Here is a 26205-nt window from a genome sequence, read left to right as displayed (position 1 = left end):
ACCGCCGCCACGAAAAAAATATCGTAAACTATTCCTCGTGAGCGTCATTTAGTCTCGTGACTTCAATTCGTCCACATTAGTAAAGTTTCAGCTGTCATGGAACTGCTGACATTTTGAGCGTGTTACACTAACATGGATATAGAGATATCATCTGTGGATTTTTGTGCACGGATAGTTTCACTAATGGCTGTAAAATGCCACGCATTATCTCCCAAAACAATTTTAGCAGCAACTTGAAGCTTCACTTACTGGCATGCAAATGTGTAATTACATTTGTAAGAGATTTTTGTCATATGAAAATAGTGTACACTTTTATTTACCTTAAAAACCTCTACATTGACGTAACAGAATTATTTTGACACTTAGTATACGTATTAAACAGCAGCACTTTTCCCTTTTTTTTAAAATTCCCTTACGTACGCCAGTTTTATCAGGAAACACTTATGCGTCTAGAAACAAATACTGTGTCCTATACGCTAAGAAATGGTTCAAATGTCTCTGAGCACTATAGGACTTAACATCTGAGGTCATCAGTCCCCTAGAAGTTAGAACTACTTAAACCTAACCAACATAAGGACATCACACATCGATGCCCGAGGCAGGATTCGAACCTGCGACCGTAGCAGTCGCAAGAAATCGTTTATATAATAGTAGAATATAGGATAAATATGTTTCTGGTTGAGCTGCAGGGTGGAATCTTCATAAAGTGAACGTGACGTTTCTGTTCACTCGCTCGCATAGAAAGTACTGAACCACTTGTAAACGACTTCAGTCGAAGGCTCCTACACAGTTTATTGTTTCTGTAGTTTCGATGTCATAACAAAAGGTCTTATTTAATCAAAGAACGAGATTGATTTTGTTCGACACTGCACACGGTGACAGAAGTTGGCCGGACTAGATGACCGCAACACGCAGACTTAAGTGACACGCCTGGTTTAAAATCAAGCACGTAACTGCAGGACACGTGAGATGCGAACAAAAAACCGATGACGACCCCACGAATTATCTTTGAAAACAGGTTACAGAAAGTCAAACCTACGTTTACAGCACTTTTAGACTTGGAGAAAGCTTTTGACAATGTTGACTGGAATATAATCTTTCCGAGTCCACAGGTGGTGGTAGTAGTAGTAGTAGTAGTAGTAGTAAAACACAGGGAGCGAAAGTTTATTTACGGTTTGTACAGAAACTGGACTGCAAGACTTTGTCCTGAAAGGACACACTTTCTCTCTCTCTCTCTCTCTCTCTCTCTCTCTCTCTCTCTCTCTATCTATCTATCTATCTTTCCCCTTGGCAAGTTATAGTACCTGGCTGTGAGCTCGCTACTAAATCACGTCGTCGCAGAAAGAATATTTTCTAGACTGTGCATACGAAAAGTACTGTATGAAGTAACGAGGTCAGTTCTATTCGGCGTGTAAACGAGTTACCTAGAATCATTGCACGACCTTTGGACATCGTTTAAATACAACACCGCATATCCTGCCGTGCTGTAATACACAATGATTCCGACAGAATTACAAAATGCTTCGGTGGCCATTGCTTTGTTGCCGGCAGGCTGTGTTATTTAGCCCGTACTTGGGGACATCGAACCGGCACGTGAGCTGCGCTCAAGCAGCGCCAACTCCTTTTTGCCGACACTTTCTCCCCGCTTTCATTTATTTAAGAGCAAAGTTTCTTATTGTTGTCTCGCATCTCAATAGGGCTTTTCTTACACTAGGACTCCAAATGGGAATTGGTCTTCCGGAGAAAATTTCACCTGCAGTTAATTTCCGGCGCAGCGCAGATTGAATCGCTCGTCTTCACCGTAATCCCTCCCTCACACACACACACACACACACACACACACACACACACACACACACACTTTCTGAAAGGAACAAAACTATTAAGTGAAAAGAAACAGAATGGTTCTCGCACCGTTACAGATTTCAATAAAGATCTCGCCGATAGTAAGGCGCAAAGCGAAACTCGTTTTGTCTCGAGAATCGATCACGTAGTCGATTTGGCTCGCCCATTATAGTCTATATCGAAACGTGATGAGGAAAATAAAGGCCGACGGCAGCTAGTTAAGCGCATTTTAGAGTGTTATTTACGAACATTGATCGTACATTTAAAAGCACGATAGCAACAGGTAGAGCACGGTGCTCGGTGGCCGCTGCATCTGCCCTACTTTAAGGTACAGAATGCCTCTTTCGTGTTTTCCGATCACGGTCCTCCGATCTACCGTACCAGCGTAATTCCATCTTCAATTTGCAATTCTTTTGCAGTAAATGTTTTCGGCGTCAACAGCAGCTACATTCGACATACCTATAGTCCTGTATTCAGTTTCACACAATAACGTCGTCTTTTTCGCCAGTGCTCACAACCAAACCAGAAATATTTTCCTCTTTCGACGATAGATTCCTCTGAAGAATAACAGTGTTTTCCAGGTCTAGCATTTCCGCGCCAATGAAATTCCGGAACTTTAATTCTACATTCACGTACACACCCAGGTATCGGTAGAGAATATTTCGTGGCACTGTTACGCTTATCCTATCCGACATGTTTCATGAATGGGCCGCGCGGGATTAGCCGAGTGGTCTGGGGCGCTGCAGTCATGGGCCGTGCGGCTGGTCCCGGCGGAGGTTCGAACCCTCCCTCGGGCATGGGGGTGTGTTTGTCCTTAGGATAGTTTAGGTTAAGTAGTGTGTAAGCTTAGGGACTGATGACCTTAGCAGGTAAGTCCCATAAGATTTAACACACTTTTTTTTTCATGAATGGAAGAAGGGGAAACGATGTCGAATGTCTCGCATACGTACTGCAATCTTCCTCATCTTTTCAGGATTATCTTCCCTCGAAGAGGGAGAATTATTTGAGTGGTCCAGAAACGTAAACGGTTGTCTGTTGCTGCCTGCTCACAGTCGCCGCAGCACTGACGCCATCATCGGGGCACTGCACTCAACGTATTCCGATATTTACCAAGTAGCTCCTCAAAAAAGGAACACTGCACATTACCAGAGGTGTACGTCGTACGTCTTCAGTTCGAACTACATCCAAGCGAGATGCCAGAAATTTGTTTACATACCATAGCTAGCGAATATAGCCTTCGTTTTTCTAAACCGGTCCGCTTTGGTAGCCGAGTGATCGACGTGGACAACAGGGATCCGGGTACTGCACGGTACTTTTCCTTGGTGGGTGGACTAGAAGGGTAAACTCAGCCCTGAGCGCAGCAGATCTGCTAACCCGGGGATCTGCACACCTCGATACCACATACACATGATGAATGACACGGAGGTCGGTCGGACTCGATTGCTTTTTCTAAACAGAATAAACTCCTTTTAATGAAATTCAGTCCGCCTCCTTAGCTGAGTGGTCAGTGCGTCTGATTGCCATGCAGCGGGTCCAGGTTTGAATCCCGGCCGGGCGGAAGATATTCTTCGCTTGGGGACTGGGTGTTGTGTTATCATCATCATCATAATATCATTATCGTAGACACGCAAGTCGGCCAGTGTGGCGACAACCGAAAAGTCTTGCAAGTCGGCAGCCGAACTTCCTTAGGTGGGGACTTCCATTTCCAGTGGAGTTCAGAGAAAACTGCGGAGAGCTTGGATTTAAAATCAGTGCACGAAAAGTAGAGTGCACAGTGAAAATTACCTACCAGCTGAACCCAAGAACAGGAAGAAAAAAAACAGCGAGGAATAAAAACTTAAGAAAGATGACTGGTTGAAGTTGGGTACCGAAGCGTCAGTTTTATGCTTGACAGCTCTCTAGCATTGTACATCGTTGCTGAAGAGCATACCGTTGGAGTCTGAGAAACATCCGCTCACACAAATCGAGTCCGTGGTGCCTTGAATGAATAAGCTACAATCATCATTTTCTGTAGAGAAGAAGAAGAAACAGATGTGAGGCACCTGTATGTATATCCCCTCCCCCCCCCCCCCCTCCAAAACATCTCCCTCCCACCCTGGGGTCAAGGACTAGCACTAGCTTCACAAAACAAACTACCACACTCATCGCCAAGCCTGAAGAACGCAGCAATGTGCTACTGAGGCAGTCAAAAGACACACATTAACTGAACGAAGCTCTGGCTGCAAGCCAAGAGCTACTATACCGTACGTGGAAATCCTTGAATCAGCTAGGGACAGGAGTCACAAGAAAAAGAGGCAACGTCGTAAAACTGATCTACGAAGATAATTTACGCGAAAGTGGAGGAGGTCAAATGAAAGAAAACTTAAAGACTTTACTTATGAGAACGACTGTGTATTTCAAGTCGACGAACACTACATTAGTATTGTTTAGGATCACACACGAGCGATGCAATATCTGCAAAAATCCGACGCCTTGGGTTCACTGTCATTGATCATCCTCTATTCAGTCCGGACTTGGAGCCATCCGATTTTCATCTGTTTCCAAACTTTAAAGAACGCCTTCGAGGACTTCCCTTTGATAGTGATGAAGCGGTGCAGGCAGAGATGAGGTTGTGGTTCCCCCAACAAAATCAAACATTCTACAGTTACGGTATCAACAAACTGGTCTCTCGTTGGGATGACTATGTTGATAAAGAAATATGTATACATGAAGAATAAAGACGTAGAATGTATGTGTTATTTAAAAAGCTTTACGAGGTTTCACATGAAAATGTAGCGACGTAAGTCTTCAGCAAGCCCTCGTAGAATAGTTTCCCGTAATTTTTGTGTATCGTTTCTACTTTAAATGCGAACATGTATCGTTTCTTTATAATGACTTTTACCGTGACTATTCTTGATATCAAAATGGAACAACAAGTTTAAAGTCATTCTCAAAAATTCGACGAAATTATTGGGAAAGATCGTAAATCCACTCCCTTCACACAAGAAAATAAGCCCTTGCACATAACAAAGACTAAATTAAATACAAATAATGCAAAAATTGTAAAAGCTGACATGAGCAATAGAATTATAAATCATCGACAGAGTAACATAGAGAAAGAAATGTTTTAATAGTTCTTCCAAGCCAACAATATAATACACAAACATAAAGACCCAACAGCCAGAATCCAAAAGGTGAGTAAACACATTTCAAATAAAATAAACTTCCTGCTCACAATTCCAGACGCGACACAGGAAACACTGTGGCAATGAGTTCCCAAGTAACCTCCCTCAGGTCACAACCGAAAACCCACAAAATCTGAAGTCCTATCAGACCTGTAGTGAACTGTAAGAACCGTTCAATATTGACACTCAACAAAAGGCTCTTCAAAATCCTAAACAAAACATACATATTCAATAATAATAAAAGACACAGAAACACAACAGAAATTACATAAGATGTCAAAAACATAAAAATTTCAGATGGAGGCATACTTGCCTCATTTGACATATCGTACCTATTCCTCTGTATCTTACACTACTGATAGAAAACGGCAAACTACAAAAAAAGAGAGAAAAAAAAACACACACACACACACACACACACACACACACACACACACACACACACACACACAATGAAACTAATTGACCTTCTAGGACACACACACTCACAAAACTAATTCAAATTCGACAATAATCTCCACAAGTGGACCGATGGCGTGGCAAAATGATCAAACGTGTCAGGAATGCTAGCTGTAATTTTTACAAACAACATAGAAGACAGTTCTGAATTCCGACCACCACTCCCTCAAAAACATTTATTACCACGCCGAGCGGAGTGGCCGCGCGGTTTCAGGCGCCATGTCACGGATTGAGCGGCCCCTCCCGCCGGATGTTCGAGTCCTCCATCGGGCATGGGTGTGTGTATTGCTCTCAGCGTAAGTTACTTATGTGTATGTCTAGGGACCGATGACCTCAGCAGTTTGGTCCCTTTGGAATTCACACACATTTGACCATTTATTACTACAGATATGTTGACGATACAAGAATTTTAATCAGTGGCACAGAAGATGACATCAGTGAAGTAAACCAGTTGTTCAACAGCTTCCATGAAACTATATAATTCATAGATGAACACACAGTAATTTTCTAGACATGACCATCATGGTAACAACTAATACACACTACTCTGTAATTTATCAGAAGCTTATTACAATACACACTACAATTCACACCACCACTTGTCACCCTACAGCCCACAGAATGACAGTATTGTGGTATATGCTCAATAGAGCAGCCCAGCTATCACTCTCAAACGTTAAGTACAGTCTGCCAGTGTCTTCAAATGCAAAGGCAAAACTAAACTATCTTTCACCATTGACAACATGATTGGGCAGAAAAACGTCGTAACAGAAACGTAAGAAACCCTTACACCACATGGGTATATACAAGTTTGATGTATGGGCTGTGACTGTTTCTGCGTAGGTCAGACAGATAGAGCATTTGGTATCAGATTCAAGGAAACCATGGCAGCAATTAAGAAACAAAATATACATCAGCAGCAGCCACCCACCTGCAGGAAAATAAGTAAAAAAGATCTAAACATATATGAAGATAGTAACTGTTCTCGAAAGACCAGATACCATTGGTGACTGTGCAGCTTCTCTAGAATAAATGGTAATTAATTTAAACCCTCAGGTGCCGACAGCTGTTTGTTGATATACCACGATGGGGACAGTTGAAAATGTGTGTCCCGACCGGGACTCCAACCCGGGATCTCCTGCTTACATGGCAGACGCTCTATCCATCTGAGCCAGCGAGGACACAGACGAATAGCGTGACTGCAGGGACTTGTCCCTTGCACGCTCCCCGTGAGACCCACACTCCCAACTGTCCACAATCTACATACGTAATGTGCCTAATAGATATTTGACCATCCACTCATTACTCGCGCCCACTAAGGTGACGATTCCTATAGAAGTTCGGGCAACCCGTGCGCAATCGCACAAACGAAGGTCAATGGCCGGGTAGCCTTTAATGGTATCTGGTCTTTCGAGAACAGTTACTATTGCCATATATATTTAAAGGCTAACCGGCCATTGACCTTCGTCTGTGCGAATGAGCACGGGTTGCCCGAACTCTTATGGGAATCGTCACCTTAGTGGGCGCGAGTAATGAGTGGATGGGGAAATATCTATTAGGCACATTACGTATGTAGATTGTGGACATTTGGGAATGTGGGTCTCACGGGGAGCGTGCAAGGGACAAGTCCCTGCAGTCACGCTATTCGTCTGTGTCCTCGCTGGCTCAGATGGATAGAGCGTCTGCCATGCAAGCAGGAGATCCCGGGTTCGAGCCCCGGTCGGGACACACATTTTCAACTGCCCCCATCGAGGTACATCAACAACAGCTGTCGGCACCTGAGGGTTTCAATTAATTATCATTTAAGATCTAAACATCCTCGAAGTGTTACAAAATACAGACATCAAAGAAAAATAACCCGAGTCATTCCGAAAAGGCAAAAATAATGTTTACACAAAGACACACTGGGTCTATTTCAAATGACAACATTTACAACAGTCTCATCTCTGCTTTTAATAGTAGCATTTATTATTATCAAATTTACTTACTCACACGAGAATTAGAGAGAGAGAGAGAGAGAGAGAGAGAGAGAGAGAGAGAGAGAGAGAGAGAGAGATTGTCTCCACCTCCTACTTCATATTTACCATAAATTGTTACTATCATTTATTATTGTTAATTGTTATCAACGTCATTATTACTATTGTTTACAGACGGCTGTAATGTGTACAAAGTATAGAGCTACGTAAACTTGACAAATATGAATCTCCCACTGTCAGAGATATCTACACTTACATTTCTGTACATCTATGCTACCAAATACAGACAGAAAGCTTAGAGACTTGCTCCAAAATAGATAGGTTTTTTCTTTTGCTATGTGCTGTTTTCACTTATTATATTGTACGCAATATCTTTGCTCCCTTCGTGTTTATAAAGTGAACCGACGTTCATCAGAGACAAGGGTCAGGAGTGCCCCAGGGAAGTGTGATATATACGTATATATGATTTGACGGACAGGGTGAGCGGGAATTTACGGCTGCCTGCTGATTACGCTGTGGTCTATGGAAAGGTGTCGTCGTTGAGCGACTGTTGGAATATACAAGATGACTGTCACAAAAGTTCTAGCAGATCTAATGAATGGCAGCTTGCTCTAAATGCGGACGAGTAGGGAAAAAGAGTCCTGTAACTTTCGAATACAACGTTTGGAGGGTGCAGCTTGACACAGTCTCTCCGATTAGATATCTAGAAGTAACGTTGCAAAGCGATACGAAATGGAATGAGCACGTCAGGTTGGTAGAAGGGAAGGCGAGTGCTTGTCTTCGTTTTATTGGGAGAATTTTGTGAAAGTGTAGCTCATCCATAAAGGAGACGGCTTACAGAACGCTAGTTGACCCATTCTTGAGTACTGTTCGAGGAAGCAATTCAGAGGCGTGCTGTCGGATTTGATACCGGTAGGTTCGATCGGCAACAAGTATTAGGGAGATACTGCGTGAGCTCAAATAGGAATCCCTGGGGGGGGGGGGGGGGGGGGGGGGGGGAGGAGGGGGGGGGGGGGAGACGATGCTCTTTCCACAAGGCAAATTTAGGGAACCGGGATTTGAAGCCTACTGCAAAACGATTCTACTGCCACCAAACTACGTTTCGCGTAAGGGCCACGAAGATAAGATGCAAGAAATTTGGGATCATACGGAGGCATTCAGATAGTCGTTTTCCACCGCTCTATTTGCGAGTGGAACAGGAAAGGAAAAAACTAGTAGTGGTACAAGATACTCTCTGTAATGCACCGTACGGTGGTTTTAGGGAGTATGTATGTAGATGTAGAACATACTTGTATTCACGACGGACATCTAGTATATTTCTCGTTATTTTAATGTTACAGTAAGAATCGAAAATTTATCTATCTTAACGGAGTGGTCATGGTGCAATGTTTCTTTAAAAAAACTGATCACATTAGTTGGGAAGGTGAGAAATTGACCTCAATGCGCAAAACAAATCTGTGAGGTTATTATTACATTATGAGAAGTAAAATATTGCATTAAATGAGCCACTTCAACACAGGAGAAAATATCGTCGGCTACACCAACTGTTTTCGGAATAAGAGGTTAAACATGATGTGATACCAAGAATCGATAACAGATGTTACTGATAGGGCTCACAATGTTATAAACTTAGGAATAAGCCTTTTTTCATCGGGAATTATATTCGTAATCGCTAATTAATAACTAAAACGCAGTATATTCTGTTTGCTTGCGTCCACAATGTTGCCTTGTTGTAGAAATGGTAACATTTTTCTCCTGTACTGTCAATAGAAGTATTTATTCACAAAGGACTAAACACACTTTATAACGGTCCAGGTGGAGAACTTAATATCTGAAATGCGCAGCACTTACACAGCGATGTAATTCAATTCCCTAAAACTGCGTTTCTGAAACGGTTCTAAATTCGTTCCGACGTTACCACCCGACTTAGTGCCGCCGCATTCCGAATTTGCGAAGTAGATTTAACCTAGAATTGTGTCCATGTCGTGCAGGACGATGTAGTGGGCGTTCGTTCGCTGCAGACCACCACTCCCTGATTCACCGCACCCCGTATCCGTGGATCTCCTTCCGCTCACCTCATTCCCAATATTTCTTGATGTTAGCTGCTGTGTCATTTCGACCTTTATTCTTCCGGCATCAGTAATAACTAAAGAATCCAAAACACTCAAATGGTTAGTGAGAGATGTTTGACAGTTCGTACACGGTGGGTGTCACAACTATAGAGAAGAGACGCGACCGTGGCCTGTTTGGAACATCGTTCTGGTATTCACCTTCACTGATTTCGGGACATCGCGGAATACCAAACTTAGGATGGCCGGACACGGACTTGAGCCCCACTCCTCGTGAATTAAGAGTGTAGTAGTCGCGGTTTCCAGCCGTACGGTGGCAGCGTGCAAGATTAGCATCCGCTATAGTTCTTACACTCCGATTAAAACAAGTTTTTGTTTTACGTTCGTCAGGCGCCGCTACGGTGTTGCCAAATCGGCTGTTTGCGGCGCCTCGGACAAACATGTTCCGACGCATTTTTGTTCGCTGCGACCGGCAGTAACTAAATGGGCCATCGGAAGTGCCCTATAGCAGAGTAGTCGTGTACACAGGCGGACCATCTCGCAAGTTAACTGACGGTTTTTTGTCGCCCAACGCTAAAGGCGGACAATAGGCCTGTATGATTTGAGGAACTAAGAAGGTGTAGGGAGTGAAGTGTCAACTATCGGACTAAACAGAATAGCAGCATTAAAGTTCCGCCAACGAGACCATTGTTGCGTTACTCGGACTACATATTTATTCGCAATTTGCATCGAACTATAAAAACACTAGCTTCTGAGATCCGCACTTATTGATGCTACAAGTTTTTCTTTAAATTGTAACTTCGACTCAATTTACACGTTTTCGGACCCTGAACGTTGTTGTGTGTCCTTTATGACATCAGCTACGCCATTACTTTAACCCTTTTATGAATCAGCGGTCATTCTTTTTTATCGCCGATCTCTGTTTCGCATATAATTGATTCAAATTTAAGATTTTATTAGTCAAATTTTGTAGAGACGAGAAAATAAAAATTACCATTATCTGTGTGATGTTCAAACCGCACCCTTTCACGTCACTGTGGACGGACTGTCGATTACAGCATGATTTTTATCCGGTTTACAATGAGGTGAAAAAAGCCATAGCAAAGGGATGCACACATACAGATGGCAGTAGTATCACGTACACAAGCCACAGAAGGGCAGTGCATTGCGGAGCTACCATTTTTACTTAGGTGATTGATGGGAAAGGTGGTCCGGCGTGATTATGGCCGCGTGACGGGAACTAACAGACTTTCAACGCGGAATGGTAGTTGGAGCTAGACGCATCGGACATTCCATTTCGGACATCGTTACGGAATTCGGTATTCCGAGAATCACAGTGTCAAGGGTATGCCGAGAATGCCAAATTTCAGGTATTAACTCTCACCACGGACAACGTAGTGGCCGACGGCTTTCACTTAACGACCGAGAGCAGCGGCGTTTGCGTAGAGTTGTCAGTGCTAACAAACAAGCAGCACTGCGTGAAATAACCGCAGAAATCAATGTGGGACCTGTCCGTTACGGCAGTGCGGCGAAATTAGGACGACCGACGCGAGTGCTTTTGCTAACACCACGACAGCGCCTTTCCTGGGCTCGTGACCATATCGGTTGAACCCTAGACGCCTGGAAAACCGTGGCCTGATCAGATGAATCCCGATTTCAGCTGATAAGAGCTGGTGGTAGGGACCGAGTGTGGTGCAGGCCCGACGAAGCCATGGACCCAGGTTGTCCACAAGAGGGGGCCGCGTTTGCACGGAATGAACCCAGTCCAAGTGAACCAATCATTGACTGCAAATGGCTACGTTCGGCTACTCTCAGACAATTTGCAGCCATACTTTATGTTCCCAAACAACGATGTCATGTCACCGGCGATTCATTTGAAGAACGTTCTGGACAGTTGGAGCAAATTATTTGGCCACCCAGGTCACCCGACGCGATGTTCAGTTGGTGCACAAAATGCTGCACCGGCAACACTTTGGCAATTATGAGCGGCTACGAGGCGGCACGGCTCAGTATCTCTGCAGGGGACTTCCGACGACTTGTCTACTCCACGGCACGTCGAGTTGCTGCGCTACGCCAGGCAACCATATGAGGAGGTATCCCGTGACTTTTGTACAACAAATAAGCAAACCTCATTTTCAGTATACCTAGTTGCGAGCAGTACATAGAACTGATTATCTGCTAGTGGGCAGACCGCGGCAGGCGGAGGAGAGCGTGGCCGGCGATGCGGCACGGCGATGTAAATTGCACGGTGGACCCTGAGCGCACGACGTGGGCCGTACCGGCAATCTGCAGGCAGGAGCCTCTTCTGTGTATCACATCTCTCGTTCTAGCAGATTATAAGAGGCCTGTCTCAGAGAAATGTAGACTGGTCCAAAGCTGGTATGCAGCCTCTATGGCTTCTCAGCAAAAATGTTTAGCTGCTATGACGGTCTAAATTGGCTTATGACACTAGTTGTTTCAAATTTTCCACGTCACGCTCAGTTACAAGTGTACAGACGAACTGTGAACTTTGGGGCAGTATGCACTACGTATTCAATCACTAGTTCAGACCACCAGAAAAGGACTGTTTACAGGTTCCGCGTGCAGTCCAGTTACACGGCGGTCACTCTTGGGTTATAACCAAAGGAACAGACAGACCATTTGTATCTCTAAATCTCTTTGTGGTTAATGTTAGAAATGGAAACAGATTTTCGCTACCTTGTTTAACGTAAGACGTTCAAAGTAAAACAAAATTAATTTTAAACTTTTTCTTGCAAAATCACCATTTGGTGTCATAGTAGGCAAACAATAAGAACACAAGAAGAAACTGGCAAAAGTAAACAACGAACTGTTCCAAGGTTATGGTTTAAATTTGGAACATACAGTTTTCAATCACTAATCATTTCATGAGATCTATTTGAAATCATTTTCTTATTTTTCCTAGACACATCACGAAACTTCCAGAACTCATAGCGCCTACTGCAAATTTTAGTCCTAAATAAGAAGGAAAATCGGGTTTAAAATTTAATAAATTTAAATCAGAAGTATTGATTCATTTACGTTGCAATAACTTACGATAATTTTACTTTCACTCTCTATGACATCCTCAGTAAGATGACCATAAAACAAACAGGTGTCAATCTCCTACAATGAAGCCGTACGGAGTGGCCGCGCGGTTAGAGGCGCCATTTCACGGATTGCGCGGCCCCTCCCGTCGGAGGTTTGAAACTTCAGAAGTTTGGCCACTTAGGGATACACACACATTGGAACATTTTGCTACAATCAAATAGTACAATCTGTACAACGAGTTTTGCTTTGAAGGTGGCGGCCGGTGTGGCCGAGCGGTTGTAGGCGCTTCAGTCTGGAACTGCGCGACCGCTACGGTCGCAGGTTCGAATCCTGCCTCGGGCATGGATGTGTGTGATGTCCTTAGGTTAAAGTAGTTCTAAGTTCTAGGGGACTGATGACGTCAGCTGTTAAGTCCCATAGTTCAGAGCCATTTGAACCTTTGAAGACTAGAAGTCACTGCTGCGATGCATTAAAAGTAGCTCCGCGTAACACTAGACTTGGGTCTTTTGCAGTAGAACCAGTGGTTTCACGCGAAAAGCACTGGCACTTAAAAAATCGTGGTTTAAGGCACAAACCACTGGTATTTAAAGGGTTAATGCTCAGCCTGACAATTGTTATAGCTGATCGTGTATCGGATGTCCGAGCGTAAGTTGTTTTACACAAATTGATCTCTCTAAGGCAAATTATTTCTATATCGCCAGCATGAGGAAGCGAGGCTATCAGTATCTTCGTAATATTTTTATTAAAGATACAGCAGGATTTCCTTTCGGTATTCGGTGGACTCTAAATAAGGAAAGTGTTCGAGAAGAGTTGATTAAAAACCTTACCTACGATAAAAAACGCATATGTTTTACTAGGTTCCCTAGACTGCGCAGAACCAGCGAATTTCTTGTCACTAATAACTGATTGTGAGTGATAGCCTTTACCACAACGAGAGAGAGAGAGAGAGAGAGAGAGAGGGTACAGCAATTGGTAAATTAGTTAGCTGTAGAGAATGTGGGGCTTTTGCCAGTCTGTACGAATTTTCCAACTCAGCAAGTGTATCAGCTTTTGCACCTCTCTTTCCGTATAATAAAGACAAAATATAGTCGAATTAAATAAAGGGAACCTGCGGTTAGTCCTATGCTCTTATTTTTTCTTCTGTCCACACCAAGTAAGTCTATCAACGTTGACCAGCGAACCAAAATGTAATAACCAACCTGATAACGTACTGAAGGCAGAAACTCGGTGGCGTGTTTACGCGGGCCCGAGTACCGATTGTGGGAGATAAATCTGACTGTAATAGCCACAATTTCCAAAGTACGTAATGGAATGCGTACGTGAGCAACCAGAAACGGTACTGAAAAATCGCTTTATTGAAAACTGGATTTGGGAGACCACATAAACTAAGCCTAGGTGTGTTACAGCTTCGGTTGACGTGTAGATAAGAGCACGTAAGACGGCGAGAGGGCTGTTAGCCAAGTCACGGGTGGTACGGAAGAAGACGAACTTGTAAATGTGTAACGTAACACAATGGTATCATCATCGATTGGCACCGTGCGAGGTGACGCAGTGGTTAGCACACTGGAATCGCATTCGGCAGGACGACGGCTCAAACGCGCGTTCGACAATCCTGATTTGGGTTTTCCGTGCTTTCCTTAAATCGTTCCAGGCTAATGCCGGGACGGTTCCTTTAAAAGGGCACGACCGACTTCCTTACCTAATCCGATGACCTCGCTGTTTGGCCCCCCTCACCCAAAACATCGATTGGGGGAACCCGGCGAGGTGACGAGCAAATAAACAAAAGAGCGAGACTGTAGATCCCGAACATTTGGTGTACATATCGTTTCCTTCCGGCGCGGCGGGCTGTACGTGCTGTGTGAATGGCTGCCGGGCGCTGGCGGCGGGAGGCGTTGTCCTTGAACGGTGCCGGTGCCGGATCTGGCTGCGAGCGCGCCTTTCTCACAGCGGCGCGCACCACGTGGCCAACTGCTCCGTCACTTCGACTCGCCGCCTAATCACGAAATGGCTCTCGTAGAAAATCTAGTCGGGAAATCCACGAATGTGGAAAAATAAACACCTCGTGCAGGGACTGGCAATAAATGGGGATCTGTAGACGTAATGGTGTGATATCTTTTACATATTAACGCTAATAATGGTTCTTAGGAGCTATACGGGGTGATTTCGTGATGACAAACTTTCCGTTTTGATGTATCAATTTGAGGTACGATACCCTGGCTCGGAAACGACGGAGTCGAAAATTAAGCCGAAAATTGTTCGGTTACCTCTGAGAGTGAACATCTGCTACTGCACGCACTTTGCTTTCCATATTACGGTAGGAGGTAATATGTACTAAAACCTGAACAAAATGTCTTCTGACCGTAGGCTCTAAAGTGCATACCTTAGGTGCTATGAGCACTTTTTCATCTGTGCTACTGCGAAACACCTCTCTTCCACAGAACAAGTGCACACAGCTCTTAAGGTATCCATTTTAGAGCCCATGATTATTTGAAAATTTTTTCCTGTTTTGGTCCATAAGACATTTTTCCGCTATAGCCGTGTATTATGAACAGGTGCTCAATCGTGTTGAAAGAGGCAATCGCCATCCCCGGATTGCTCTTCAACAGTGGGAGCAAGAAGGTGCTTAAAACATCAATGTAGGAATGTGCTGTGATACTGCCATGCGAAACAGCAAGGTGTGCAAGCCCCTCCACGAAAAACACCACCACACCATAACGCCAACGCCTCCGAATTTTACTGTTGGCATACACACGCTGGTAGACGTCATTCATCGGACATTCGCCGTACCCACACCCCGCCATCGGATCGCCGCACTGTGTACCGTGATTCGTCACTCCACACAACGCTTTTCCACTGTTCAAATTCCAGTGTTTACGCTCCTTACACCAAGCGAGGCGTCGTTTGGCATTTACCGACAGCCTCTCGACCATGAAATCCAAGTTTTCTCACCTCCCGCCTAACTGTCACAATACATGCAGTGGACCATGATGCAGTTTGGAATTCCTGTGTGATGATCTGGATAGATGTCTGCCTATTACACATTACGACGCTCTTCAACTGTCGCCGGTCTGTGTCAGTCACCAGACGAGGTCGGCCTCTACGCTTTTGTGCTGTACGTGTCCCTTCACGTTTCCACTTCACTATCACATTGGAAACAGTGGACATAGGGATGTTTAGGAGTGTGGAAATTTCGCGTACAGTCGTATGACACGAGTGACACCCAATCACCTGACCACATTCGAAGTCCGTGAGTTACGTCGAGCGCCCTATTCTGCTCTCTCACGATGTCTAATGACTACTGAGGTCGCTGATACGGAGTACCTGGTAGTAGGTGGCAGAACAATGCACCTAATATAAATCACGTATGTTTTTGGGGGAGTCCGGATACTTTTGATCACATAGTGTAGATATATTTGTACGTGTAGTGAGCACGCCCACACACCCTACTGAAGTGTTAATACCTGTTACATCCAAATGACAAGAATACGCAAATCATATCCTTAAAGAAATATCCTTTACCAGAATGGACGCAATGCACGTGTTTTGTACCAGTTTTCCTTTGTTTTTAGTTTGTTTCTTCCTTCCGTTTACCTGTGTGTCTATGAACTACTGTTCATAAAACTTTGAAAACTGTAGCAGCTACGATTGTGAGTTGTCGCTGAATGTACGCCAGTATAACAGTTTTTCTTTAAGTATGTTGCATACAACAGATCAGAAAAATGGTACTAGATCACGCAAGAACGGATCCAAGTTTATCAGGTTCCCTCTTTTCAACATCGTACCGCACTGCTGTTATGCCAGCAAATCTTTGTGGCTCAGTTATCAATTTCTTTCCTCTTTTCGTAACATCACTACAGTGCTAGACGTTCAGCATCTCTGTGAGATAAGCATCTCTTTCCTCACTTCTATTGACCTCTTCATGCCCGAAAATCAACTCTTTACGCGAAACCCGCGCCAGCGACAATTAATGAAACCTATAGTACATACTCCTTGGCCACATTACGCATTTAATGCATCGTTATCGTATACTAGAGGGCATCGGAAAACTAATTCCAAATTACTGTTCGTTAAATGTGCTTCACTATACGATATTTTTTTCTCCGCATGGGTAAATAGCATCAAAATCACACAGATGAAAGGAAAAACTAAACGAGAAACTTTTACCGCCTCGTTGGCAATGTAATCGCTAGAAACGATCTCAATCTACGCAAGTACGGGGAAGTAATAAATGAAGTCTTACTGGAAGCACCATCCCGAAATCGTTTACAGAAACCGTCGTATTCCGTAAGTGTGGCTGGCCAAATTCACGGAGGCGAGGAGCGGCTCGTGGACTCGACGCAAGCTGTGCGCGCGCGCGCCCATAAAACTGCGAGAAGAAAAGAATCGCGACAGCTGGACGCTTCAGCTTCTCTGCTAAACACGTTACTAGTATTCCTGCAACGAGCACAACAATATGGAACGCCTACGAGGAACCGATTTGTGATGTCCAGTCGATGAAGGGACGTGAAAATAACCAGTAAAAGTTCCGCGGGGGGGGGGGGGGGGGGGGGCATCTTCTGAGGTATCTGCTCTTCAGTCACCCATTCGGCCGCATTTAGAGCAGTGAGTCGACAATTTCTCGACATTGCACGAATATTAAGAGCGGAGGAAGCGGCCGTGAAGTATCAGACTGAATGTCCATCGTGGACTGACTCGTTTTTACGTTCTCGAGTCACATCATTAAGGCTGCCTCCTACACATGACACCAGCAGAGCGTACGTCGCATGTTGAAATGACATGACGAGCATAAATCGTGGGCAATATGCCGTCCACAAATATACGATTCGTTTGTGCCACGTGTAACAAACTACAATTTACTGAAGTGTAATTCTTACGACAATGGGATTTCGTGTCAAGGGTGATGGCATTTCCGTACTTATGATGTTTGAGAAATGGGCTGTAACGGTGAAAGTGGGCGGAAAACGTTTCTACTCAAATTAACTAGGAACTGAGATCGGCAACAAAGAATTACGACGGTCGATTCACTTCTTTGCATTTCGTTAGAGCCTCATACAACTTAATATATTATCAACAAAGCCATATATCGTGGTCAGTAGCGGCTCTGTCGCACTACTTCGAGTTACACTGGAGGCTCGCTAACTTAGCTCGTGATAGAGTCGCCGCGTTATGAACGACTCGGTTCTGCTTAGTAGGAAGTCTTCAGCGCGAGCACACACTAAAAAAAACCTGAAGCACCCAGAAGGGGATGAGGAAACGAAATTAAACTTCACGGATTGCACGGGTATACGATGTTATTTCAGCGATTACAAAATAAGTGTCCAATTTGCACGAAACTTGGGCAGTACGAGCCCACTCATCGATGAGGCGTTGCGCCTCCTCTAGTCCGGATGCACGCGCTGATTCGGTTGGCAAAGGTGTCAGAGACATTGTGTCCTCGCTCGAGGCACGCTGATGGACAGCTGCTGTAACTGGTCCGTCATATCCCGGATACTGCCACTGAGGAGGAGCTGGTCCCCTACATATCGCATCGCGAACATGTACGGAGATTTTGCTGGCCACAGGAGTACCTCAGAATCTTGCAGACACACGCCTCAAGTGTGGGCGAGGAGTATTCTGTCGAAGGCTCCTCCTACCACGACGCCACGAGTATCGCCACTGCGCCTCTCCGACACGTGAAAAATGGGAGCTGTCGCAAGTGATCGCCATACTCGCCGACGATGGTCATCCGGAGTAGTGCTGAACCGGGATTTTTCGCTGAACACAATGCGGAGCCATCGATTAGCAGTCCATGTGACAGTTGTGCTGTGCTGTTAACGGCAGCCTACGCACGGGACGGCAACTCCTTAGTCTGGCTGCTGGTGGTGCGGAATGACGGAGATCATTACTTGTTCTCGGATGGTGCGCGCAAATGTGAAGCAGTTACTATCGGCTCGGTGCACATCACTGCGATCCACTCTCGTAGTGGTCGAGTATGCCTGCCCTCACGGTCTCAGGCAGTCCAACATAGCCCACTTTCACATCTGAATGCCCCACAAATCCGGTTATTGAACGATTTGACGAGCCGGCCAAATGAAATCCGACAATGTGGCCCTTTTAAACTCTGTCAGTTGCTGATAAAACTGTCTGACACGAGTATGTGACATCTGCGGGACCTTAACGCTGTTCGCGACCCTAGTATATCCCACCACGCTCGATAACAACACTAATGCACTCTGGTGGCCGTGATCTGTGACAGACAATTGCAGCTCTAATCATTTACATACCCGCCGATGGTGTGTACGTACACGAAGTTACATTGACGTCCGACTATGTATTCTGGGTGCTTAAACTTTTTTGTCAGGCAGTATGTTTAGTTTACTTGAACACGGTGCTAGACTGCATCGAATGTATTCTGGAAATCTAGAAACACGTAATCACTATCTGCCACCTTATGGATTTCAATAACGAGCGAAGTAAGCTGACTTGCAGACGATCGCTGTTTCCGGAAACCACGTCGATTCCTCCACAGAAATTGTCTAGTCTCCAGAAAATACGTCATACGCGAGCACAACGTAGTTCTATTGTCCTCCCTAAGCTTCCTGACTCGAATCAATCGAGGCGTCTCTGGGATGATGTCGCACCTCGAGAAGTCGCACCCGGCTTATGTTAGTTACACCTTTCCTGATTAAATTCAATTTTCCCGACATTTCAAAACTAAAATGTCAAATACTGTCTTCCTTTGTGATAAATAATACACTTTCACTACCAGAAGGGATTTAGAGTGACCGATTTTGAAAATCTAGATAGCTGTTTTCATGTGAACTTAAGATTTTCAACTTAAATTTGTAACTGTAGAATGATTTGATCAGGATGGCAATTCTGGAAAAAATTATAACATCAATACCACAACACATTTAATCTTTATGCGAGCATTTTAGGTCACACTTTACCGTGACTGTTATCGACATCAAACGAAACAACAAGTTTACTGATACCAATCACTGTTTATCTCCACGACGCGTTTCAAACGCTTAAAACTCCATCATCGAGCGGTTTTCCATTTGTTATAATGACATGTATGTATGCGTTGTGTTACGATTTTTGGAGGAACTTACGGCACCGTCTAGTGAAGAAACAAAACACTATTTCAAAACATGGTTCTCTGTTTTTTCACAAACTAAACGTATATCTAACGGTAAAAATAAAATAAGCACAAGAGTACCTACAGTAGTCACAGGTTCCTTTCATTGTCATAACACAACACATGTATACTGTCATATTTTGAAAACAAACATGGCGTCTGGAAACTATTCGGTACCAAGATCATACAGCAGAAAAGAAGCCTTAAAAGTGCAAAGAACATACATCATAACAACATTATTACAGAATGAGTTTTAAAGGATTTTGGAGATCTTTGTTCTGAGGCGTTGAATACATGCATTGGAATAAATATTTCAGGTGCTGTATGAATTCGATTTTGTCGAGTTTATACACAATGAAGCGCCAAAGAAACTGGTATAGGTATGCGTATTCAAATACGGAGGTTTGTAAACAGGCAGAATACGGCACTGCGTCTAGATACGACAACAAGTGTCTGCCGCAGTTGTTAGATCGGTTATTGCTTCTACAATGGCAGCTTATCAAGATTTGAGAGAGTTTGCACGTGGTGTTCTAGTCGGCGCACGAGCGGTGGAACAAAACATCTCAGAGGTAGCGATGAAGTGGGGATTTTCTCATACGACCATTTCCCGAATGTACCGTGAATATCAGGAATCAGGTAAATCATCAAATCTCCGACATCGCTGCGACAGGAAAAAGATCCTCCAAGAAGGGCTCGAACGACGACTGAGGAGAATCGTTCAACGTGACAGAAGTGCAACCCTTCCGCACACTGCTGCAGATCTCAGTACTGGGTCATCAACAAGTGTCAGCGTGCAAATCATTCAACGAAACATCGCCGATATGGGCTTTCGCAGCCGAAGGCCCACTCATGTATTATTGATGACTGCACGACAAAGCTTTAAGCCTTGACTGGGTCCATCAACACCGACAGTCGACTACTGATAACTGGAAACATGTTGACTGGTCGGACGAGTCTCGTTTCAAATTATATCGAGTATGGAGACAGCCTCATGAATCTATTCACCCTGCATGTCAGCAGGGGGCTGTTCAAGTTGGTAGAGACTCCGTAATGGTGTGGAGCGTGTGCACCTGGAATATATCGGACCCCTGATACGTCTAGATACGACTTTGACAGGTGACACGCATGTAAGCATTCTGTCAGATCACCAGCATCCATCCACGTCCATTGTGCATTCCGACGGAGTTGGGCAATTCCAGCAGGACCATGCGACACTCCACAGGTACAGAATTGCTACAGAGTGGCTCCAGGAACACAGTTCTGAGTTTAAACACTTCCGCTGGCCACCAAACTTCTCAAACATGGATATTATTCAGCATATCTGGGACGCCTTGCAACGTGCTGTTCAGAAGAGAACTCCACCCCCTCGTACTCTTACGCATTTATGGAGAGCCCTGCAGGGTTCATGGTGTCAGTTCCCTCCAGCACTACTCCAGACATTAGTCGAGTCCCTGCCACGTCGTCTTGCGGCACTTCAGCGTGCTCGCGGCGGGGGAGGGGGGGCGGGGGCTACACGATATTAGGCAGGTGTACCACTTCTTTGGCTCTTCATAATCAGTAACGTAAGGGTTAGTACATTTCTCTGCACGTTTAGGGAGGTCAGCGGGTCCATGCTAGCAAGCGAGAGTACGTGTTCTCTCCCGGGCGGTCTGCAAGGATGGCGCGTGATAAGAGATAGAGGGGGCGGGGGGAAAGCACCGTGGGAACCTAGCTTATCTCCCGCGCAGCCGCTGCAGTCCCCACGCCGTGCAGCCAATAAATAACAAGCTGCACATGGATTTCCACACGCAGTCTACCATTATAACACCTGACAATCAGCTGAGACAGATACACAAATAAAAGGTTGTGAGCTAACGCCTGCATCGAAAAACTGAGTTTACCAACAAAGTTTAATTTCGACGTATCAAAATTCTGTCCTAGCCCGTTATTCCTATGCCCACTAAAATAAGCGCCACGTTGAGGAAACAAAAGGGCACTCTGAAGAATGTTTATATCGTTATTTTATTATGCTTTTACAGGGTCTCAATAACGAATTCGTAAGTCACGAAGCACTAGCTCATTTCAGGAAAGATGTAATGGTCAAGGCGTAGTTAATGGAATCGTCCCGATATTCACCTGAAGCAATGCAGGAAACCAAGGAAAAGCTTGTAGGAAGGCCAGACCTTTAGTTCGTCGTTTTTCTTTTCTGATATCATTATGTCACATTGTGCGTTGAATTTCAGCTATAACGCCGATAGGAGAATCGTAATAACAGGTACGAGGAATGATTTTTATGAAGAGACAGAATGAGCTTACCTGTAATTTTAACTTCTTAATGTAACAAACCCGAAGCCTTGAACGGGCAGTGAAATGTTTGGTCACATAGCACGTTAAATGTTTGGTCACATAGCACGTTAAATGTTTGCAGATACCTTCTCGAGTTTAATGAAAAGCAAATACAGACATAACAGAAACATCCGAAAATTGTCAAATCTGCGCCGGCCGGAGTGGCCAAGCGGTTCTAGGCGCTACAGTCCGGAACCGCGCGACCGCTACGGTCGCGGGTTCGAATCCTGCCTCGGGCATGGATGTGTGTGATGTCCTTAGGTTAGTTAGGTTTAAGTAGTTCTAAGTTCTAGGGGACTTATGACCTCAGCAGTTGAGTCCCATAGTGCTCAGAGCCATTTGAACCATTTTTTTGTCAACTCTGCTCGGCTGTCATGGAATATAGGTTACAGACCCCTGGCGACGAAAAACTTACGATCCGATGAAAATCTGAACAAAGTCCACTAAGGCATATACATTTATTGGCGTGAGAAATACTTACTAAGTGGTCGAAGCTTTGCTGTGTTACGTGAATTGTAAGCTCAGCGGAAATGACAGCGTTGCTGTTCGCTTTGAGAACAACAGGCACGCATACAACGACCCTAACGTCTTCTGCAAGGAAAGGGAACACTCGTCAGTTTCTCAGAAACAGATGCCTTGTCATCCAATATACTAACGTGGGGTCATGGGCACGCAAAAAAGCAGTTATTGTCAAATGTGGCTATTTTTGTGGTTCCTGGAAACTGTGAACTTTAAGCACACAACTATTATCAAGGTTCTCGTGAGACCCTGTTTTCAAAATCTGGAAATGTCCAATCCGCATTCCTGCTTTAAATAAGATAAGAACTAAGAAAGAAAGACCGGCGTCCACTGTCTCAAAAAAACATGCAATGACATAAATGCAGTGCGGCAAACGCTGTCACACTCTTAGATACAATGCAACGGGATGACATACCTCCAAAGTTCTTGACAGTACTGTTGACTTAACGGAACTACGAAGTGTGTTATGAAGAACTGCGCTGTAATTGTCTTTAGATTATTTTAATGAACACAATGAACTGAAAGTCGTCTCGCTTTGTCACATAACAGAAGTACTGATGGGTAGTGTGGTTTTCTTCTAGAACGTAGACTGATTCAACTACATCTTCAGAACAGGGAGGGTGCAGAAATTCTAGCCAGTATACAAGAATGATTTATTCTGCTGTGGTCGAAGTTCATGAGGGCGAAGACAACACTTTCGCTGCAGACACTTAATAGCAGTATAAACTGCTAATGCAGGCTCTTACTTGCGCTATAAAAAATGGTTCAAATGGCTCTGAGCACTATGGGACTCAACTGCTGAGGTCATTAGTCCCATAGAACTTAGAACTAGTTAAACCTAACTAACCTAAGGACATCACAAACATCCATGCCCGAGGCAGGATTCGAACCTGCGACCGTAGCGGTCTTGCGGTTCCAGACTGCAGCGCCTTTAACCACACGGCCACTTCGGCCGGCACTTGCGCTATAAACCAACTGAAAACGGAGACGTTATATCTAGATAAGTGACAAAGGTATACTCGTTTTTCGCATTCGCGTCCTCCATGGCATTTAGCTGTAGAGGAGACCGTCAGAAATGATCAGTCCTTAGAACAATTCCTACATTTCAGTGACGCTGCTGCTTAAATTTCGGAGCTCCCCATACCAAGCTACAAAAAAAAAAAAAAAAACAATATATATGCAGTAGCTTTCCCGCTTTGGGGCTCAATACATCAATACTAGTGACAATTTTTTTTTGAACGGTTTCTAATTATTTTCTTCTATGTAACCTAGTCTCTGCTTCCTTACAATAGGTAGTACGAGGGACTTAAAGTTGCACATGTCACCCCAAACGCATCGAGTATGGCGCATTGTCAGAAGGCAGTACATGCTCCGAGTTTTGTGCAGAGACAGTTCTGCTGCGGTACGGATACAAGTACATCAAAGTGTGGGAGTTACATGGCGTGACAACTGGAAACGAACTCGAAAGTTTGAAGTACGGCGAACAGCGCGATTCTTGTGAGCAAATTGTCTTAATTGTAGGCAGATTCACCGTGAAATTCAGGCAGTGTGTGAACCAAATGCAAGGTCGCGTCCAGACATAGCGTAATGCTGCCAACAATTTGACCAACCCGGTACAGACGTGGGTTAAGCTGATCAAGAAGGAAGACTATCAACATCGATCACATACGACGATGTCTAAGCAATCGAGGAACTGGTTAGCGGAAATCGCTGATTTTCCAATTGGTCGGTTGGTTGATTGATTGATTGATTCGGAGGACAAAACAGTGAGGTCATCGGCCCCTTCGGTCGAGGGAAAGATGGGGAAGGAAATTGGTCGTGACCTTTCAAAGGAACCATCCCGGCATTTGCCTGAAGCGATTTACGGAAATCGCGGAGAACCTAAATCTGGGTGGCCGAACGCGAGTATGAACCGTCGTCCTCCCAAATGCGAGTCCAGTGTGCTAACCACTGCGCCACCTCGCTCGGTAGATTTTCCGGTGACGAGGACGTTCACACAGTTTCTAGCACAGCTCCGTGATCGAGGGGCGGATTTCTGTCGTCGAGGAATTGAACGATTAGTAGAACGTCCCATCGCTTGTTTACAGAGACTTTGTGACAGTGTGGGGGAAAACAGTGTCACTTTGTGGCGTAGTGCAGCATTCAACAAGTTATTAACGACTTCTGGTAGGTAACTTTTTACGGCTGTCAAGTATTTGAAGAAATGCGTTTTAAGCCCCCAAGGTATACGTATACGCCTTTATTCTCAACCGGTTTCAGTTCTAGCGCACATCATTACGTGGGGAAAGCTGTACATCGACATACACTATGTGATCAAAAGTAGCCGGACACCTGGCTGAAAAAATCTTAAAAGTTCGTGGTGCCCTCCATCGGTAACGCTGGAATTCCAATATGGTGTTGGCCCACCCTTAGCCTTGATGACAGCTTCCATTCTCGCAGTCATACGTTCAGTCAGGTGCTGGAAGGTTTCTTGGGGAATGGCAGCCCATTCTTCACGCAGTGCTGCACTGAGGAGAGGTATCGATGTCAGTTGGTGAGGCCTGGCAAGAATTCGGCGTTTCAAAACATCCCAAAGGTGTTCTATAGGATTCAGGTCAGGACTCTGTGCAGGCTAGTCCATTACTGGGATGTTACTGTCGTGTAATCACTCCGCCATAGCCGTGAATTACGAACAGTGCTCGATCGTGTTGAAAGAGGCAATCGCCATCCCCGAATTGCTCTTCAACAGTGGGAAGCAAGAAGGTGCTTAAAAACAACAGTGTAGGAATGTGCTGTGATTGTGCCACGCGAAACAACAAGGGGTGCATGCCCCCTCCATGAAAAATACGACCACACTATAACACCACCGCCTCCGAATTTAATTGTTGGCACTACACACACTGGCAGATGACGTTTACCGGGCATTCCCTCAGTCCACACAACGTTTTTCCACTGTTCAATCGACCGAGCGAGGTGGCGCAGTGGTAAGACACTGGACTCGCATTCGGGAGGACGACGGTTCAATCCCGCGTCCGGCCATCCTGATTTAGGTTTTCCGTGATTTCCCTAAATCACTCCAGGCAAATGCCGGGATGGTTCCTCTGAAAGGGCACGGCCGACTTCCTTCCCCATCCTTCCCTAATCCGATGAGACCGATGACCACGCTGTCTGGTCTCCTTCCCCAAAACCAACCAACCAACCAACCACTGTTCAATCGTCCAATGTTTAGGCTCCTTACACCAAGCGAGGCGTCGTTTGGCATTTACCGGGATGATATGTGGTTTATGAGCAGCCGCTCGACTATGAAATCCACGTTTTCTCACCTCCCTCCTGCCATAGTACTTGCAGTGGATCTTGATGTAGTTTGGAGTTCCTGTGTGATGGTGTGGAAAGATGTCTGCCTATTACACATTATGACGCTCTTCAACTGTCGCCGGTCTGTGTCAGTCAACAGACGAGGTCGGCCTGTACGCTTTCGTGCTCTAAGTGTCCCTTCACGTTTCAACTTCACAATCACATCGAAAACAGTGGACCTAGGGATGTTGAGGAGTGTGTAAATCTCGCGTACAGACGTATGAGACAAGTGGCACGCGATCACCTGACCAAGTTAGAAGTCCGTGAGTTCCGCGGTGCGCCCCATTCTATTTTCTCACCATGTCTAATGACTACCTAGCAGTAGGTGACAGCACAATGCACCTAAT

General features: G+C 44.9%; 1 protein-coding gene and 1 non-coding gene across 2 annotated transcripts in view; one reads left to right on the top strand and one right to left on the bottom strand.

Annotated features, from left to right (window-relative positions):
* The window catches only part of LOC124555824 (neurogenic locus Notch protein), a 166616-nt gene that overhangs the window by 81569 nt on the left and 58842 nt on the right, over positions 1 to 26205 (bottom strand). The window lies entirely within an intron of this gene.
* Positions 7122 to 7196, top strand: Trnaa-ugc. Its single transcript has one exon. It is a non-coding gene; the product is annotated as a tRNA-Ala (tRNA).

The sequence above is a fragment of the Schistocerca americana genome, chromosome X (genome assembly GCF_021461395.2).
Source record: "Schistocerca americana isolate TAMUIC-IGC-003095 chromosome X, iqSchAmer2.1, whole genome shotgun sequence".
Lineage (NCBI taxonomy): Eukaryota > Metazoa > Arthropoda > Insecta > Orthoptera > Acrididae > Schistocerca > Schistocerca americana.
This window is presented reverse-complemented; position numbering and strand designations above follow the sequence as displayed.